Genomic DNA, 10428 nt, shown 5'->3' with positions numbered 1-10428 from the left:
TCGGCTTCTAATTACTTTTAAATTACCTGATCGTTGCCATGGGTTTCATGATCTTGGTTCCATGCACGGTGCCAGGGCTTTTCATGCTCAGGGTGTCATGCTTGTTGACAGGGGTTTCATGCGCTGGGTGTTATGCTCGTTGCCAGGGGTTTCATGCACTGGGTGTCATGGGGAGTAATGCTGCCCAAACCGCTCCCCGCTGTTTAGTGTGCCATGTGCACTGCTGCCCGATCCCCCTGTTGCTGCTGCTGCCGCCGCGCCAGGGTAGCAAGTTGGCAGGGCTGCAGCCTGCAGGGTGCCGCCGGCCGCGGCCAGCGCTATGCACTCCCGGCACTTCCTAGACGCTAGAGGTCAAGTATGACCTCTAGCATGTCTCCTCCATGGCGGCGGCCATTTTGAAAGGGACATTTAGCAGATTGACATGCGGACGACTAGTCCGCATGCCAATCTGCTCTGAATTAGTGGCAGTGCCCCCGTAGCCCTGCGCCTCCTAGCCTCCACAGTGGCTGCGGGGGCAGTAGTTACGCCACTGAATAGGACACTTTATCTCCCCCCCCCATTAATATGCAACTTTCTAGCACACATTAATATGACACTACCCCCCAAAAAAAACAAATATAATACAACCCACCCCCCCCCCAAAAAAAACACATTAAAATGACATTACCCCCAGCTTATATTAATATAACACTACCCCCCTTTCCAGCACACAATAACATGACAGTGACACTACCCCCCCAAAACACATTACTATGACATTACCCCCCAAGCACATATTAATGTCACTCCTCCCCCCAAAAAACACATGAATATGACACTTTAACACTCTCCCCTTCTTCCCACGCACCCCCCCCCCCCCTCTCCCGTCCCCCTTCCTTCATTTATCTGCAGCAGAATTTACCTAGCTGGGCCTCTGCTCCTATGTGTGCCTGTGGTGCTGCAGGCTGCTACACTGCACCGCTGCTCCTCTTCTAGCTGGCTCCTCCTGTGCATCATGTGACTTCTTGTTTAGCGGTGCCCCGTGAATCCAGCACTGATGGGAAGGGAGGGAGGCTGCTGAAAACTGCTGTGTCTCCTCAGTGACAGATAGGAGACTCAGGAGAAGGGGGTATGGGGGGGGGGGGGGGGGCACGGGGGTGCTGGTGCGCGCACTGCTGCCTGTCTTCCAGCTAGGTGCAGCGCAGAGGAACAAGCCGTGGAGGAGAAGGAAGGGGGAGGCACCTGACAGGCTCACACACAGCACACTGGAGGAGAATTTATGTTTGTTCTGTCTGCGCTGCCTGTCACTTTGACAGCAGAGCCTGCGGCAGCAGACAGCAGCACTGCGGGCCAGCAAGGTAGCAGAGCGGGGACAGCGCCTCTCCCACCCGGCGCCTCCCTGCTTTGCAGACCTTGCTGAGCGGGTAGCGCCGGGCCAGTGTGTAACTGTGCGGGGGAGGGGGGGAATGTGAATAAACTGCACTTCTTTGGGCGTTACATGTAAGCTGCGCTACTACTTGGGCATTACTACTTGGGCGTTACTACTGGGGCGTTACTACTGGGGCATTACATGTAAGCTGTGCTACTGCTGGGGCGTTACGTGTAAGCTGCACTACTACTGAGGCGTTACGTGTAAGCTTGCACTACGGTGGCATTACGTTAAGCTGCGCTACTACTGGGGCATTTCGCATAAGCTATGCTACTACTGGGGCGCTTCCACTGGGGCGTTATGTATATGCTGTGCTACTACTGGGGCATTACGTGTAAGCTACGCTACTACTGGGGTGTTACGTGTAAGCTGCGCTACTACTGGGGCATTTCGCATAAGCTATGCTACTACTGGGGCGCTTCCACTGGGGCGTTATGTATATGCTGTGCTACTACTGGGGCATTACGTGTAAGCTACGCTACTACTGGGGTGTTACGTGTAAGCTGCGCTACTACTGGGGCATTACTACTAGGGCATTACGTGTAAGCTGTGCTACTACTGGGGCGTTACGTGTAAGCTGCGCTACTACTGGGGCATTACGTGTAAGCTTGCGCTACTACGGTGGCATTACGTTAAGTTGCGCTACTACTGGGGCGTTACGCGTAAACTACGCTACTTCTGGGGCGCTACTACTGGGGCGTTACATGTAAGCTGCACTACTACTGGGGCATTACGTGTAAGCTGCGCTACTACTGGGGTGTTACGTGTAAGCTGCGCTACTACTGGGGCGTTGCATGTAAGCTGTGCTACTACTGGGTTTATTATGTGTAAGTGACGCTACTACTGGGTTTATTATGTGTAAGCGGCGTTACTACTGTGGTGTTATGTGTAAGCTTTGCTACAACTGCAGTGTTATGTGTAAGGAGCGCCACTAATGGGGGTGTTTTAAATGGGGGTAAAATTGTGTTACCATGCCCCTTCCTTGTGAGACCACATCCCTATTTCAACGTGCGCTGTCCCTTTGTAACGTATGGGAGGGCCCAAATTTATAGTTTGCTGGGGGGCGCCGAACACCCTAGCACCAGCCCTGTACACACACTACCTGTTCTACCCGATCTTCGCATGGGAGTTTCTGGTTTTCATGGTTGTAAATATATACGAGTGTTAAAAATTTGGTAAATCTATATTTGAGACATCTTAATGTAAGTAAATATTAATCCATGGTTCTTGGCGTTACCCGAGGAGCACCTGTAGAAGATACAGTAAAAAGTGACAGGACCATTTTTGAAGTTTATTAAAATGTACACACTGGAGGTGCAATACAAATTTTGATCCGACGATCTGTTTGGGCGTTATCATTCACGCAACACAAGCCACGCATCTGTAATGTTGTCATTACTTTAAAACTTTTTCATCCCCTTAGTGGAGATTACGTAGTTTTCCTATTTCCCACCTGCAGAATACCAATGTTAAATTTAACCTTCCTAAAATATCAGGATGTAAGAGAATTAGTGATGAGTCAGAGAGTGAGTGAGTGAGTGAGTGAGTGAGTGAGTGAGTGAGTGAGTGAGTGAGTTAGGGCTTTTGCATTTATATTTATAGATATATCTTGTATATTATAAAAGGCTAATGCTGCTCCTCACCTCTATGGGAGAAATTCAAGTGTTTTGTGCACTGGCGACTACTAGATGTTGCCTGAAGGAGCAATTCACTTCTTGATTCACTCAGGGGTGCACATCCGCCATCGCTGATATTACTGTTGTGTTGTTCGATCATTTTGATGGTCTGGTAACTAGTACATATATATTAATCACAGAAGCTCTGCACTGTATTGTAGAACACTCCAAACTGTTTCTCTTTCTATACTTTATAAACAGGGAATGTTACAAGTTACTGATGTGATAGGAATTGCAATGTTTCTAGTTGTGTGAGTGACAGAGTAGGACTCAGCAGATGGGGAAGACTTTAGGGCAGTTGGTCAGCTTAACAAATATTGCAACAATTATAACTAATATTCCCTGTTTATAAAGTATAGAAAGAGAAAGTTAGAAGTGTTTTTAATATACAGATGGGTCCTCCGTTATCTTGGCTGTTTCTGCGCCTATACAGAGGTTTAGTCATGCCTAGGTGATAGCTTAGGTTGCTGAGTTTAATCACAGACAGGCGCGTTGAGGCATGACTAGATACTCAGCATGCAATACACATCTCCACCACTGGGTGGCTAATGCTCCACTAATCCAGTACTTTAGCTCGAATAGCGGCAGATTGATCTACAGTACGAGCTCTGGCAAATGGCCAGTGACGACTGTAATATACAGTCCTGTGCTGCATACTGTACACACAGATGGTGACCAATGGTCAGATGGAGAGAGTTGACGGCAAAACGTGTGCCGTCAATCTCTCCATTGCCGAGGGCCTCAACGGGGCAAGGGATAACTGGTGTCAGCCATTTTGACAACTTGCTACAGTATGTGATCGAGTCCGGTGTATGGTAATGTGCATAGAGCTCGCCTAGCCCTATCGCTCCTGTGTATTTAGCTAGAAAATTGTGAAGCTCCTTCAGCTGTGGGCTGAGGGCTGCCACAAGGCAAGGAGTCACAGGTGGTAGCAATTTCAATTGAGTCTGCCCTGCTACAGAATTGTATATGTACTGTACAGTGCATAGAACCTTATCCTCGTAGCCGCTGTGCATTTTACAGTAGAAACGCTCCTGCAGCTTTGCCCTGCTTTATGTAAAACTTGTGTGCACACTTCTATTGAATGTGACAGTATAGTACAGTATGATAGATACAAAAAAAATGATAAAGTGTCTGGAAGAAACTAACATGCATTTTCGTACATTACTTTCAGAATCGAATCCGGGACTCTAATCATGGGTAGCAGAACACTTCACTACTCGGACACGTTGCCGCCGATAGATGAATAAGCACATAGGTTTTGATTATGCCGTAATGGCTACGGGATTAGGAAGCTAACATACAATATCCCTAACATCAATAGACCACAATGTACATGTAACACGTCCGTTTGCGTCTGTGTACACTACTGGTTTTATTTGTGGATTTGTCTGCGGGACTTGGATGCTCACATATTCCTAACATACTGTAAATGGACTATGCTGTGGCTTTATCACATTTGTTTGCATCTGTATATACTGTACTTCTGTATTTACAGTACATCTGTACACTGTAATATACTGTATGACATACTGTAGCATATTGTAGCGTAATGAGACGCACCAGTAAAGTAGTTCTTACTATGTATTTCGGTATTGTATATTACTGGAGACCACACGCATGCGCAGTGGTGATTTTAAAAAGCGACATCTGGTGGATGATCACAGGTATTACACTTAAAGGTAACGCCAAATGCTCTGTGCACTTCCCTTCAACTAGGCGCGCCGCCCTACAACTAGGCGTGCCTCCCTACGACTAGGTGTGCCTCCCTGCGCCCAGGCACACTGCGTATGCCCGATTTTGACTAACGCCTCAGCCAGCCAAGATAACGGAGGACCCATCTGTATGTACAATTCACATGGACATGCAATAACGTAAACTACATGAGATGTATTACATGTAATGACATGTCTGATAGTGTACAGCTTTTCACCTTGTTGGTTTTTAAACTCTTTACATGTCACCATGTTTTTACAAGTAGCACATTTAAGACGATAGCATCCAGGCAATTTATAATGGACATTAGGGTTTTCAGAAATCCCCATCCCTGTGATGTCTGTCTTTACTATGCAGTCCCTTAGATTATTATCATGTCTAACTGCTTCTATGGGTCTGTTTCTCCTAAAACAGGTAAATCTTTGTGAGAAGCCACTATAAGCAACATGGGGAGGTTGCCCTAGCCTTTAGGAATGGACATTGCCAATACAGGAGAATGTGAAATTTATGAAATCTTATCCAGATAAGACACTCTCGCCACCTTGTGGCAACAGGAATTCCTTTCTTTTAAACTTGTCTACATGTGATGTGTTAATAAATTGTTATTTTTCTTACATAGAGCAAACCATCCTTTTTAATTTGTTCAGCCAGCGCTGGTACACACTCTTTCTTACTGTTTAGTTTTTTGAGGAACTGACCTTCCTCTTACCTGCTGCTGTTGGTTGCGCACTTGCCTATTTATTATTTATACAATACTTGAGTATCCCTATGAATAATAGGACTGGCTACTCTGTAGTCACTTGTGTATGGCAGAATATCTTCCGCCCTCATTTCTGCCTGATTCAATAAATCTATTCTGTACATTTGTAGTATTTGTGTATTTTGTGCTTGTAAAAGTGACATATCATACCCTCTGTTCCTGAATTTATCAATCATATTATCCGAAAGGCCTGATATTTTTGCACTGTCACTCGTAATGTGTGCTACTCGCATCATCTGCGAGAGATGCAGGTCTGTTTTAAGAGACTCAGGATGGGGGCTAGAGGCCATAAATAATGTATTCCTATCTGTGGGTTTAGAATAGATTATAACATGGATTTCTACATTGTCTATCAGAATATTAACATCCAAAAAATTTGCTTCCCTATCACTACACGTATACGTGAACTTTATAGGAGATGCCATACTGTTAATTTCCAGCAAAAGAGCTTCAAAAAACTCCCTGTCTCTTGTTCACAGTAGGAACACGTTGTCTATGTACCTAGTGTACATAAGAATCATGTTGGAACCTACTTAATTGCCAAAGAACATCCTGTTGTCCTACTCAAACATAAAAATGTTAGCATATGAGGGTGCTGTCGATGAACCCATTGCACACCCTCGCTGCTGTAAGTAGAACTCTCTATCGAACAGGAAGTAGTTTCTGTACAACATAAGCTCTAATAATGTTAGAAACAACTCATGATCAAACAACAATGGCGACAAGTTAGCTTCAAGAAATCCTTTCATGACCCCCAACCCCTCATGATGTAGAATGGAGGTATATAAACTACAAACATCTAAGCAATAAATCATGCAATTCCTGTAATTTTTTAGTAAATGAATTTGTATCCTTCAAGAACGTATTCTGTGTGGACAGTAATGGTTGAAGAACACTGTGCAACAATTGTGAGACCAGTTGGTACAAAGAGTCTCTAGCAGAGATTATGGGTCTCCCTGGTGGCTTGGTCTCGTGTTTTTGTAATTTTAAAAAGGTGCACAATACCGGACTTTTTGAATTCAGGACACATCAAGCCTTGAAAACCTCCTTAGGGAGTAATATTGTATCCATTGCTTTTTTCAAAATATCAAACAATGCTTTCTGGAATTCTGATACTGAATTCAAACTCAATTTTGTATAAACACCTTCTTCAGCAAGTTGGGATAGGGCCTCATTGCAATAGCATTGCTAGACCAGGATGAGGATGGCCCCACCCTTATTGGCGGGCCTAATCACATTGTCTTTGGGAGGATTCTAATTAGTTCAATGTATCCCTCTCTGCAATTTTGTGAACATATGGCAGCGCATATTTCTGAAATTAAATTGACATTGGAGGACAAGGATGTTGAGCAGCCAGTTACTCGTCACTTTAAATTGGCAGGGCATACACTGAATTCTTTGAAATATTTTTGTACTGATCACATACACCTTACATTATGGGGAGGGGATAGAGCCAGGAATCTTTAAGAAAAAGAATCCCACTGGATTATGAGGTTAAACACCCTGTCCCCAAGAGGATTTAACGATAAAATTAACTGGAATGCATCCTGAGGGATATATTCTTTTAATTGTTCTCTCTTTATATGTTAATCTTTAAATGCTTCTCTATATATGTGTTTGGTGATGAGATCCCCTTTATTTGTTAGGGTTTTTGTACATCTGAGCTACCCTTAATATCTAATATCTAGTGTTGATCCTCCACCATGTAAATTGCTGGATGTTTATTAATGTTTCAACAATTCATATGTTGTTTGAATATGATATGCAACTTTCTTTTAGGATGCACTGCTGCTGACTCGCTGCCCCTGTAGATCCCCTTACAATGTAGCACTCGCTGGATCCTCCGTTTCTGGAACCTAGTGACCTGGGAGACAGAGAATGCTGGGACCAGAAGTTGACCATGATACCGAGACCGGAAGTGGGCTGTGGAAGCGGCGGTATTTCGTGAGTGCACAGATATATAGAGGGATAAGAGTTTGTTTGTCTGTTGTATGGTCCTGATGACGGGATGGCTGCTCCAAAACATTGTACATTTAATACAAGCTTTGTTGCATCTAAATAGCCTCAAATACTGTTCTTCTTGGAAGAATGTGTATGCTGCTGTTCAGACACTGAGGCACGTTGTTAACATGTATAGGAGTGTCGACTGCTGTGGAGTTTTATATATATAGTTGTGCTCATAAGTTTACATACCCTAGCAGAATTTGTGATTTTCTGCCCATTTGTCAGAGAATATGAATGATAACTCACAAACTTTTCTTTCACTCATGGTTAGTGGTTGGGTGAAGCCATTTATTGTCAAACAACTGTGTTTACTCTTTTTAAATCATAATGACAACAGAAACTACCCAAATGACCCTGACAAAAGTTTACATACCCTAGTTCTTAATACCGTGTATTGCCCCCTTTAACATCAATGACAGCTTGAAGTCTTTTGTGGTAGTTGTGGATAAAAAAATTTTTGTATATACTCCGCGCTATATGTACACTGTAACAGATAAAACTATAGTGTGCAGTCTGTCATATAGAATGATTGACTCAGTAGGACTGTACGAATGAATATCAATAAATTCTTTATCCAATAATTGTTAAAAAATAACACATTACAAACGACACAAGCAGCATATACTTAATAACAATTAATCAGTTGCATTACCAATTAATATAGCAAACAATATGATGAGGTTTCTTTGTTATAATACAATTTTTTTTCCTGTTCTTTAAAGTTGGCAACCTAGCTAGTTGCCGTACTCAGCTGCTGTTGATACACAATTAATTAACTTTTTTGATAATTAGCGCCGGAAGAATATCAGATAGGGACAGTTGTCCTGATCTGTTTGTTCCTTGAAATTGTAGTTGTGGATAACGCTCTTTATTTTCTCAGATGGCAAAGCTGCCCATTCTTCTTGGCAAAAAGCCTCCAGTTCCTGTAAATTCTTGGGCTATCTTGCATGAACTGCACGTTTGAGATCTCCCCAGAGTGGCTCAATGATATTGAGGTCAGGAGACTGAGATGGCCACTCCAGAACCTTCACTTTATTCTGCTGTAGCCAATGACAGGTTGACTTGGCCTTGTGTTTTGGATCATTGTCATGTTGGAACATCCAAGTACGTCCCATGCGCAGCTTCCGGGCTGATGAGTGCAAATTTTCCTCCAGTATTTTCTGATAACATGCTGCATTCATGTTGTCATCAATTTTGACCAAGTTTCCAGTGCCTTTGTAGCTCACACATCCCCAAAACATCAGCGATCCACCTCCGTGTTTCACAGTAGGAATGGTGTACCTTTCATCATAGGCCTTGTTAACGCCTCTCCAAATGTAATGTTTATGGTTGTGGCCAAAAAGTTACATTTTGGTCTCATCACTCCAAATGACTTTGTTCCAGAAGTTTTGAGGCTTGTCTCTGTGCTGTTTGAAGTATTGTAAGCTTTGTGGCATTTGCGTAGTAATGGCTTTCTTCTGGCGACTCGACCATGCAGCCCATTTTTCTTCAAATGCCTCATTGTGCATCTTGAAACAACCACACCACTTTTTTTCAGAGAGTCCTGTATTTCAGCTGAAGTTATTTGTGGATTTTTCTTTGCATCCTGAACAATTTTCCTGGCAGTTGTGGCTGAATTTTTTGTTGGTCTACCTGACCATGATTTGGTTTCCTCAGAATCCCTCATTTTTCACTTCTTAATTAGAGGTTGAACACTGCTGATTGGCATTCTCAATTGCTTGGATATATTTTTATATCCCTTTCCTGTTTTATACAGTTCAATTACCTTTTCCCGCAGATCCTTTGACAATTCTTTTGCTTTCCCCATGACTCAGAATCCAGACACGTCAGTGCAGCACTGGATGAAAGATGCAAGGGTCTTTCAGGAGTCCAGAAACTCACTGACTTTTTATACACACACACTGATTAAAAGCAAACAGATCACAGGTGAGGATGGTTACCTTTATTAGCCACTCAAACCCATTTGTGTCAACTTGTGTGTATGTTATCAGGCCAAAATCTCCAGGGTATGTAAACTTTTGATCAGGGTCATTTGGGTAGTTTCTGTTGTCATTATGATTTAAAAAGAGTAAACACGCTGTTTGACAATAAATGGCATCACCCAACCACTAACCATGAGTAAAAGAAAAGTTTGTGAGTTATCATTCATATTCTCTGACAAATGGCCACAAAAAGGCACAAATTCTGCTAGGGTATGTAAACTTTTTGAGCACAGCTGTATATATATATATATATATATATATCATACACATTCAGCACTCACCTAATATTAACACTTCAAACTGTAATTCATCTGAATTCAGGGAATGTTAGTTCCAAAATATTGCAATAGTTTGTTAAGCTGACCAGCCACTTCACGGCCATTCCCATTTGGTCAGTCCCTACACTGACTTTCATAAATCTGAGCATTGTTCTCAGGCATCTTTTGGATCTCAAATGCACAGTATGCTTCTATCATGGGTTTAGGCCCTGTCACACTCTTAAAGAGACAAGAACCACACCCAAGCATATCAGTTAATAAACACCTGGGGAATTTCTTAACATTTAATTTACATATGGACAATAGGGGTGCAAGAAGCATTCCCTGAATTCAGATGAATTACAGTTTGAACAGTTTGAAGTGTTAATATTAGGTGAGTGCTGAATGTGTATGATTTTTTTAATTTAAATGGTGTGGTCACAATACCACTGGCAACCCGGATGTATGAGTGCTGTGGGTTCTAGCTTATTGTTTTTATATATATATATATATATATATATATAATTAATAGGCACTCCAAACAAATAATGATAATGACCACGGTGCCCTCCTCAAAGTAAATACACATGGAGAGGTCCCCTGGGCGGGAGTGTGGCAATCCCCC

The sequence above is a fragment of the Pseudophryne corroboree genome, chromosome 1 (assembly GCF_028390025.1).
Source record: "Pseudophryne corroboree isolate aPseCor3 chromosome 1, aPseCor3.hap2, whole genome shotgun sequence".
In the NCBI taxonomy this organism is placed as follows: Eukaryota; Metazoa; Chordata; class Amphibia; order Anura; family Myobatrachidae; genus Pseudophryne; species Pseudophryne corroboree.
Note: the sequence above shows the minus strand (reverse complement) of the source record.